This window comes from Chaetura pelagica, unplaced genomic scaffold (assembly GCF_000747805.2).
Source record: "Chaetura pelagica isolate M959 unplaced genomic scaffold, ChaPel_1.0 scaffold425, whole genome shotgun sequence".
In the NCBI taxonomy this organism is placed as follows: Eukaryota; Metazoa; Chordata; class Aves; order Apodiformes; family Apodidae; genus Chaetura; species Chaetura pelagica.
The window spans coordinates 4,587,819-4,597,277 of NW_009953205.1; positions in this window are offsets into that span (position 1 = coordinate 4,587,819).

Sequence of the window (9,459 nt, forward strand, 5' to 3'; positions counted from 1 at the left end):
CTTCCAGAAGGTTCCGGCTCGTGCCGGCCCGGCCCGCGAGGGGCAGCAGCACCGACCTGCTCTGTGTGCGCTGCTTGCAGACACCCCGGGGCTTTCTGGTGGGGTCGGTGCCTCAGGTGACGTTTGTCAGTTCGTATCCGCGTGCGCAGTTCCTGAAGGTCCTAGAGGTTCTTGTCCTGTGCTTCAAGACGTGTGGATACAGTAATCACGGAATTACGTGAGGGAAGTAAGTTACCTGGTATACAGCTGCCCCAGTGAGAAGCCTTCCCTGGGGACTGTGGGAGCAGCAGCATTCATTCTGGATTTAAAGAAGATAACTTTCAGTGATGTGTGTGATAACTTGGCTTCTCGTCACAGAACTGGTTTTGGAAGTCTGGGTTGTTCATCTCTTCTCTGTAGAAACTTACTTGTAACAGGCTTTGAGTATTTCTTAACTTCTAAGGATGTAAACTGAATTTGAGTGAAGTCCTCTCCCTGGATTTTCTGTAACAATTCGGCATCTCTTTGGAGATGCAAGCAAAGCATTCAGGTTAATTCTGTGTCAGTTTGGTGCATCGGCTCTTCCAGTTTTCCTTGCACGTGTCAGTTTCTCAGCAGCTTCTGTGTGCTGGTCTGGCGTGTTTCTGGAAAAGGAACTTGAAGAAGTGACTTCACTGCAGCGTAGTGTGGGTGTGCAACCCAGAGGCAGGTGAAAATGCACCAGTATCTCCTCATCCTCTCCCTCACCAGTAGTTTCTGTTTCCTCCTCTTAACATTTCAAGCAGGAGAGTTGTCCCAAAGGCTGCTGCTCTTAGTGAGAGCACATGAAACAGCAGTCGGGGATCTACACCTGCAGCTTATAGATAACTTGATGCAAACTCTCACACAACAGATAAGGTTGATGGGCTGACAAAAACGCAATCACCTGATTCTCAGTTTTGTCTGATTGAGGTGTTACAGGTTAGGCTTGGTTACAAACTGCAGCATCCAACGGTGGGCTGTGGTTATTCCCTTTCCAGTGATGGGCTCCTCTACTCTGGGTTTAGGAGCCAAAGAATCCATTCACTATATCATGTCTCCTTTTTCTAGGAAAGGCCTAAACAAACAGGATTTTTAAAATAGATACATAGATAACATGAATGGGCTGTTATTATATGTGTAACTCACCAGTGAGATCTTATCTTCTGATGGAAAAAATAAATTTTGTGTTTGGGCTCAATGCAGAGTTGGTGTATTAAATGTTTAGCTAATGTGGTGACAGGTGATTGGCTGGAAGCTGCTAAGCACATCCAAGCCTAAATTTAAGTGGTGTGTTTGGTTTTTTTGTTGGTTGGTTGAGTTTTTTTGTGTGTGTTTTTAAAGTTATTTTTTATTCTTTTAATGGCTCAATATTACAGAAACTTTTGATGTATGGCTGATATGTTTAACAGTAATTCTGATCAATACTGCTAATAGAATTGTTCAATGAAATTAACTCATGGTATTGCTGACTTTTACCACCTGGCATAAGCCTGCAATCCAGGCCAAGTATATTCCCAAAACTGAAGAGTGTATTTACTCTCTGTTGTTTTCTTACTCTGCTTGGTAAATAATAACTTTCATTCCTAGATTAAATTTCTGTTTTTATAAATCACTACGTTGAAAAATTGTAATTCTGACATGCATCAAGTATTTCCAGCAAGACATCTATAAATATATTTTTAGTTTTGATGTATTTGCTAAATAATTATTTGGTAAATGTTAGGATTTCTATTCTAAGCTGAGGCTTTGCAGTTCCTTAACCACTAGACGGCACTCTAGTATAAATCTTCCTTTTTATCAGCTTACGAAACCTGCAACTAAGTAAGGAGAAAACAAACAAACAAACATGACTGGCTTGAAGCAATTTCCCTCTAAAGATAGCTGTGTTCACTCTTATGTGAGATGATAACCTTCGCATTATTTTTTGTCCTGCTACACCAGGACTTATGCTCAAGTGCACAAATACTGCCTGTGTATGAATAGTACTCAGTGTGTTGAGTATTACTGCTGTCTCATCAGGTAGCACTTAGAAACCAGAAGGAGGTTGAGTTGTCTTACATTGCATGGTTTGTACACCTGTGTACAAAAACATCCCTGACATGTCCTTGACTGGTGAAATTTTGCACCTGCCAAACTGCTTTCAGTACTGAACCTCTCTGTTGGCCTCTGTGAGAGTGATGTTACTTCACTGCTGTGCATTTCTGGGCAAGTACACTTATGCAGTGTGAAGATTTACAGTTAAAATAAACATGGAAGTCTAAAAATGTGAACATGTGGCTACAGTAACCCTTGATTGTTTCGTATGCTGAGTGGTTGCACTTTGAAATTGCTTGTTTTTTGAGGTTGTGAGATGTTTCCCATTCAGTTAGTAGTTTGGAAAACAATAGGTTTGAAGTCACAACACTATTTAAAATAACTGATATAACTTGTTTGTTTTTTTTTTTTTCTTCATGTATAGTTGACTAATTTTTTTTATTTATCTACATTGCAGTGTTGAATATTGGGTTAAAAAAGTCCAGACCTCTGGAATTCAATAGTGGATCACTTTGAGTCTCAATGTTTTTGAAAAGTGTTCTGTGAAATTATTTATAGTGCATCTGGTATTTGCCAATATTTACTGAAAAAAATATGCAGGCCAATATGTATCCTGATCAGAAAAGGCAATAATTTTGGAACAATCATCTGACCAGTGGATTTCAGTGTACATCAGCATTAAACATTTTAATCAGCATAGCTGAATGTTAGATGTTAAAATCTGAAAATTTAGAAATGTTTTTCTTCTCATATGATTTTGAGTGAGAATGTACATGCTCTTTTGTTTGAGTTAGAAGTTTGCGTTTTGGCAAACAAAATACATAATTAGGAAAATGTTAAGAATTTTCTGATTATTTTTTTTCTATAATCTAGTAGACCTTGAACTTGAGGCATTTGTGACTTGCACTAGTTGCCTCTCTCTCCCTTTTCCACATACTCGATGCTTTATGAAAATTCTTTTTTCTTTTCTTCTGTCCTGAGTGTCACTAGACCAAGATGTATCTTGTATACTACAAGTCAGAAATAAATGGCTGAAATTGAGCCAAATCTTGAAAGACAGAGGGAAAAATGTCTTTCAAGAATCTTACTGCTTATTCTTACATTACTTACTCTTACTACTTCTAGTAAGTGTCTGAATCCTGATTAGTTGTTGTGGCTGGAACATCAGTCCCTCTGAGGTTCTTCATCACTAGTACTACAGAAAGAGAAAAACTTAACTGCTGTCAGTTTCAATAAAATACTTTTGCATAGCAGGAGTCCTTAAAATTTGTTAATCCTGTGCTAATTTTTTTACTTCATGTAGTTTAGTTTCAGAGAAAGTCAGTATCTCTGCTCTGGAGGAATATGCCATGTTTCATTGCTTTTAGACCTAAATTTTTGCTGCTTGTGGGAAAACAGATTTGCAAAGATGTGCCGTAAGGTGCTATTTCTGCAAATGAATCTAGAAAGGCAGATCTGTTTGGACAAATATTAATTATACATAACACAATTTTATGTAATCTGGTTCCAAATACATTATCTACAACCAATTCTGATGTTTTTACTTCCTTTTAATTCCTAGGGAACACTTACTGAGATGGGGTAAAGTTGAAATCATTGCTTTTGTGCAATGAAAGACTGTTTAGAATGTACTGACATTTAGAATTGAAACCTCACAGGGTATGTTTCTTTTAAAAAATCTGAAGTGCAAAGTATAGTTGACAGAACATCCAAGGAATAAAGTAGTATGGTATATGACAATAAATAAATAAAATAAATAAGCTTTTATGCCACCTTGAAGAACCAAAGCAATAAAATACTTGCAAAACTCCTTACTAGCTTTTATTTATAGCCAAGGATTCAAGGCTTGATCCTGTGGGATGTGAATTCTCCCTGGGAGGGGTAAAAAGCCAACAAAAAACCCAAATCTGGACAACTTTTCTTTCTTTTTCCAAGGAAATGCTTAATGTGAGTAAAAAAAACCAACACGGGTAACCTAACTTTGTAGAACAGATCTGTACTTTCCACAGTATATGTGCATAAGGAAGGTTCCTCATATCTTACACCTGAGCACAAGAAGCTAATGAGGCAAGCAGTCCCCATCCAGAGCATTGCAGAGAAGGTTCAATCCACCTTCTGACCAGAGAGTGTTTGAAGGCTGCCACATGGGAAGCTTCTGTGTGTGTAACAAATGCTTGTTCCTGTTTACATCAAGTAGGTATTTTGTGAGAATCTCTGGCCCATTTTTGTGTGTGTGTGTGAGTTTTGTGTGTTCACAGATGGAAGTTTTAATGCAGAAGACTGTGCTTGTGACTACATTCTCAAGCATAATTAAATTAATTAAATTAAATTCACCGAGGCACTTTGGCTATAAGATTATTTGACTACTAGATTAGAGGCCAGTGGAAAGTACTGGTATAGTTTGAACAGCATATCATGAAAACAGAAGCAAAAGGGTTACTGTTGTGTCTTAGTTCTGTGTATCCCGATTTATACTTTGTGTTAGTGTCCTGCTTAGAACCATCTCCAGTTAAGTAGTTATTTGCATAAGCAGCTTATCAAAGTCTTGTGGTGTGTCCATGTGAGACACTGTATTTGCTTTAGTTTCCTGAAAAAAAAGCAGTCTCCTTGGAAGGGTAACTAATCAGGGGAATAAAAAAGTCAAGGCAGATGTTGCAGTGTGTCCCAGAGAAGTAAAGAAGCATGTGAGCATCTTTTAAGTTTTTAGCAGTGTTCTTTACTTCTCTGGGACACACTGCATGTGAGCATCTTTTAAGTTTTTAGCAGTGGTTACCCAAATATCCTTGGTCAGGAATGGTCCTTGCAAGACTTCAGGACAGAATAAAAATACCTTTTATCTATGTTGCTTATTTAGTGATCTGTGAAACAGCTTCTGGATAGAGGAAAAAGAGATAATTTTGTCTTGCTTTGCTAGAGCTGTGGTTGCATGCTTGTGCTTCCCTCAATAAATCCTTCCACTTCTCTGTAATCACTGTTCCCAAAAAAACATGTGTCATAATGCTCCCTGAAGAGCTAACTCTCCTCCAGAAGAGTTAAAGCATCTGTAACTGCTGTTTCTGAGCACTTCCTAAGGGCCAGTGCTTGCTCTCTTGGATAGCTGCTATCCCTTTCACTGGCTGCAAATTTGTCAGAATGAAGTGAGCTGGTCCCACTGAGGGTAATCGGTCTGCAATTTAGTGCAGAGAGGTCAGAATTTCAGTGTAAATCTTCATGATAACAGAATAATTTGTGACTAGATGAATGCTACCATAAGATACAGTGCTTTTTTTTTTTTTTTTTTTTTTTTTTTAAATCACAAAATCCTTTTAGTTCCCAGGAATTTGTGTATCAGCTAAGACAGTCATCATCTGAAGACTTCATATTTTTGCAAAATGGTCCGGATTCTGGCAGCACTTCAGGAATGTTCAGCCAAGCAGAAGTGATGATTTGCTTGCTCCAAACCTCTGGAAAAAGTTTTATATAGAATTCTTGTGTAAGCTAATTTATACAAATTTTTTATATAAAGCAAAACTAGCAATTGCTGAAAATTGTCAAAGCTTCCTTGGCAATTAATTTTTATTTTTTTTTAAACTGCTAAATATTAGTTAAATATGGCTTAATTTAGACATGATAAAACCCCTAATTATTGTGGATTTGCCAAATACAAGAGGAATGCCAGTTCTTCCCCTGAAATGTTGCAATTCTGGACCCAGGTTCCCTCCATGTTCCTGATCTCCCAACTTGTCTAGCCATATTCTGGAGCCTTAAAGCACTGTCTAGGAACAGATACCTGTGAAGACTTCCTGGGCAGTAAGAGCTGCAGTTCTGTTAAGCCTCAAAGCCAAACCATACGATCTGTTTGCATTTGCCAGTTATTCAATCTTGCCATTCTGCTGCTCTGGCTGGTTTACTCTACCTCTTGAGAGGTACATAATAGCTGATAGCTAGAAATCTGTGTTACAGATTTCTCAAAATCTGTACTGCAAGTGCAGCTGGCATTTGTGAAAATGCCCAGGCTTTCAACTTTCAGAAAACTGGTTCCTTTTCATAAGCACGTGAATATTTTTGAAAATAGTGCCTGAATCCCTTCATCTCTCTGTTCTGTAGTCACAGCAATGCTAGAGACTGAACTTAAGTGATGTTTTTTATGCAACATTTGTAGTTTGTAAATTTAGTAGTAATTTGACTTTTGAGGGCCAGATTTGATCTGCTCCCTGCTGTAACTAGACAAAATAATTTATGTAAGGACCATCATTGTTACCTAATGATTTGCATAAGTAACCTTTGCATCTTGTTATATCTAATTTAGTGTGCAAAGTTCCAGCAAAAGGTTCTCATAAAACACTTGGTCTTAGCTTGGGTACAAAATTGACCCAAATCCTGGCTCTTACTATGGTTTTGCATAGTTCTCTGATACTTCTATGAAAACCTAATATTTCCCATCTCCTGTAAATACCGTACAAGTGTTTGTACTTTTGTTATTGTTTGTTTTTCAGACACTAGGAGAAAACTGACAAAATCAAACTTTTGTTGGAATTATAATTGTGGGAAGGAATATAAGAATCCTTCAAGACAAATCCTTTGAAGACAAATCTTGAGCTACTGTGATTAAGGTTAAAGACACAATCTTTGTAAAAATCAAGTGTTTCTTTTTAAGTTGTGTAATAGATGTTGATATACTGTGAGTCACTGGGGGTAGGAATGCACACTTGCTTCTCTTAATTGTTGTTCAGAATTAATGATCATATTCTTTTATCTACTTTTCATTTGTTTAGGCCAGAGATATTTTTTTTTTCCAAAATCTTTTTTTTTACTGGATGTTGCTTGATCTTCAGCATAACACAGTGATGAAGGAGACTTAGTTTTTTATATATCTAGTTATTCAGACCAACTGACATAGTTAAATATAACTGTTGGCTCTTGACAAGTGTATCTGAAGTAAAATTTTTCACTCAAAAAGGGGAAGGATATATATGTGTGAGTATGCATATATTATAAATGGAAATTTGAATATATGCATATATATGCACACATATCCTAATGTCACAGTAACTCTGAATTTATGAAACAGCCTTTTGCTTGAACACTTAGTTTTTATCTGACAGATGTACATGTAGTAAATTGTCTTCTTTCCTCACTAAGAAATATACTGTATGGTGATATTGCTCTAGTTGTCTGGACCTTGTGGACAGTAGAAAGTGATATTTGGTTCTGCCATGGCAGAGCAGCTATTCTATGCCCACTTGGGCACTGTTCTCTGTATACGTCAAATAATGGATTTTTCCTGTAGGTAGTTGGTATGTAGGGCTCCATTGCTCTTTCTCTTGAATCAGTTAGTTTTTATGTATGTGTTTTTATTTAGAAATATATTTAACACACTCAAACTACAGTAAACATCTTAGAATTTTTTAAGGAGGCGTATAAAACTATTAGCATACTGGTAATAACTAAAGGCTTTTCCTTGCTTAAATATAACTATAATAAGTACTTACGAACTGGTAGCATGTGGTAGACTACAGAGAACCGACACATTGTCAGCTTGCACATGCAGAGCTGCCAATATAGCTTGCTCTTGATCTGAAGCATATTGCCATGGCTATTAGTTTTTGGGCTTTCCTAAGCACAGAGTACTGACTGACAGACTAAGGGCAAGCATGTTGAAGTGACTGTGTTCAGATAATACCAGAATTACTTGGCTTTTAAAGCTACATCTAAGTTCTGCTTTCCAAAGAAAGAAAGATTCTGTCTAGCTGTTGACTGGAAGTCTGTTAACTACGTGAATGAAAATAGTGAGTTAGATACCTGTGAGCCCTCTTTCTTTTTCTTTTGTCATGGCTGTTATTTTTTTAACTTAATGATTGTTTTATTTTTAAAAGCTGTCTACACAGCAGGATAACCATATTCTGTTCTTCTTCATCCACACTTTTTAATTTTCCTCCTAAGAGGTCAAACCTTGCAGAGGAAAAATTGCCACTTGAAGCATCCCATTGACCTCCACACCAAACTGAACTCCCTCATACAGTTAATCTGTTATATTGATGGACAGTCATGATTACAAGTAGAAGATGCCCATCATCTCTTGTGTTGCCTGTCAGAGAGAATGAATCATATTACTGGGATAATGAAGCCTTTAATGACTTGTGTGTTGATTTATCAGATGATGCTGGAGAGGCCAATTGAAAAATATCAAACCGTAAGTCAGTGTTGCTACATATGGCCTGTTAAGGCTGCTTAGCTCCCTTACCATCAATTGCTGTGTTAATCAAGGTGTTGGGGTTTGCAAGCAGTGAAGTGCATAAATGAAACACCTTTTCATACTGCTTTGGCATTTATTCAAAATAAGAATTCATTATTTTTTTCAGGTTTAAAAGTAATGTAACCTAATGAAGTCAGCATTTCTGTCTTTCATAATGAGCGAGTTTTATCCTGAGCCAAAGAAATATATTAAGAGTGGGCACAGGGATAGGCTGTACAACATTATTGATCTGGTAAACTGGCACAAGGTTGAGTTGGCTGCTTGGTGCAAGACCAGTAATGCCCTCACTTCCGTATTTTCAGAAATACATACATTTTAGCTAGTAAAATCAATAACAATGCCCAATGTAACTAATGATTGCAGGAGATTCCTCACTAAAATGAGCTTTTTAATTGTTTTTCTCTTTAGAGGTACATATTTCTTTTCTTATTTTAAAAAATAGTTCTAAATAGATCTCTGGCAGAAGAAACATAGCCTCAAGTAATCAGTTTGCTTATTAACTGTTGCAATGTGGCACAAACTGCCTTAACCTCTTTCCATAGAGCACAGTCCAGTTTCTTGAATCTTTGCAGTTAGTCTGTGTTTCTTTATGTGTGGTACCTAAGTGTCATGCTAGAGTTCTCCATTTGAGACTCGTCAATCTGTATAGAATGGAAGGTTCCCCTGTCTTCACACATTGTTCTATGAAACTTGCTTTTCATGCAACAGCATTAACCTGTTAACCTGTCTTCAGTTTGAGATAGACTTACAGTCTAAGCAAGACATTCTTGCTGCTTAGACTTGCTGCTTAACTACTTTCACCTCCTTCTTTATTAGTCGCAGTTGGTTATTCCTGTCTTTGTATTGTTCTTTGAACTTAGCAATATTTATATACTATAGAGACCACTGTTAACATTTCATACTCTCATTCTGAATTCAAAACCTCTTTTACAGCATGATTGTAGTTTCTAGCTTTGTATCAGGTGCATCTTGGTTAAGAGGAGTTCTTATTCCATCATTCAGGAGATTCACAAACTTACTGAAGAGACTTTGGTGAAACCTTCCTTGTGTGTTCTTGGTAGGTAATAATTAACAACAGTTCTCTGAGAGGAATTGTTCAACCATTTTCTCTCTTATTGTGCTATAGTTTTGCCTTCACCTGATTTCCAAGCTTGCTTAGGACTGTCACATGAAATGCTATGAAAAAAACT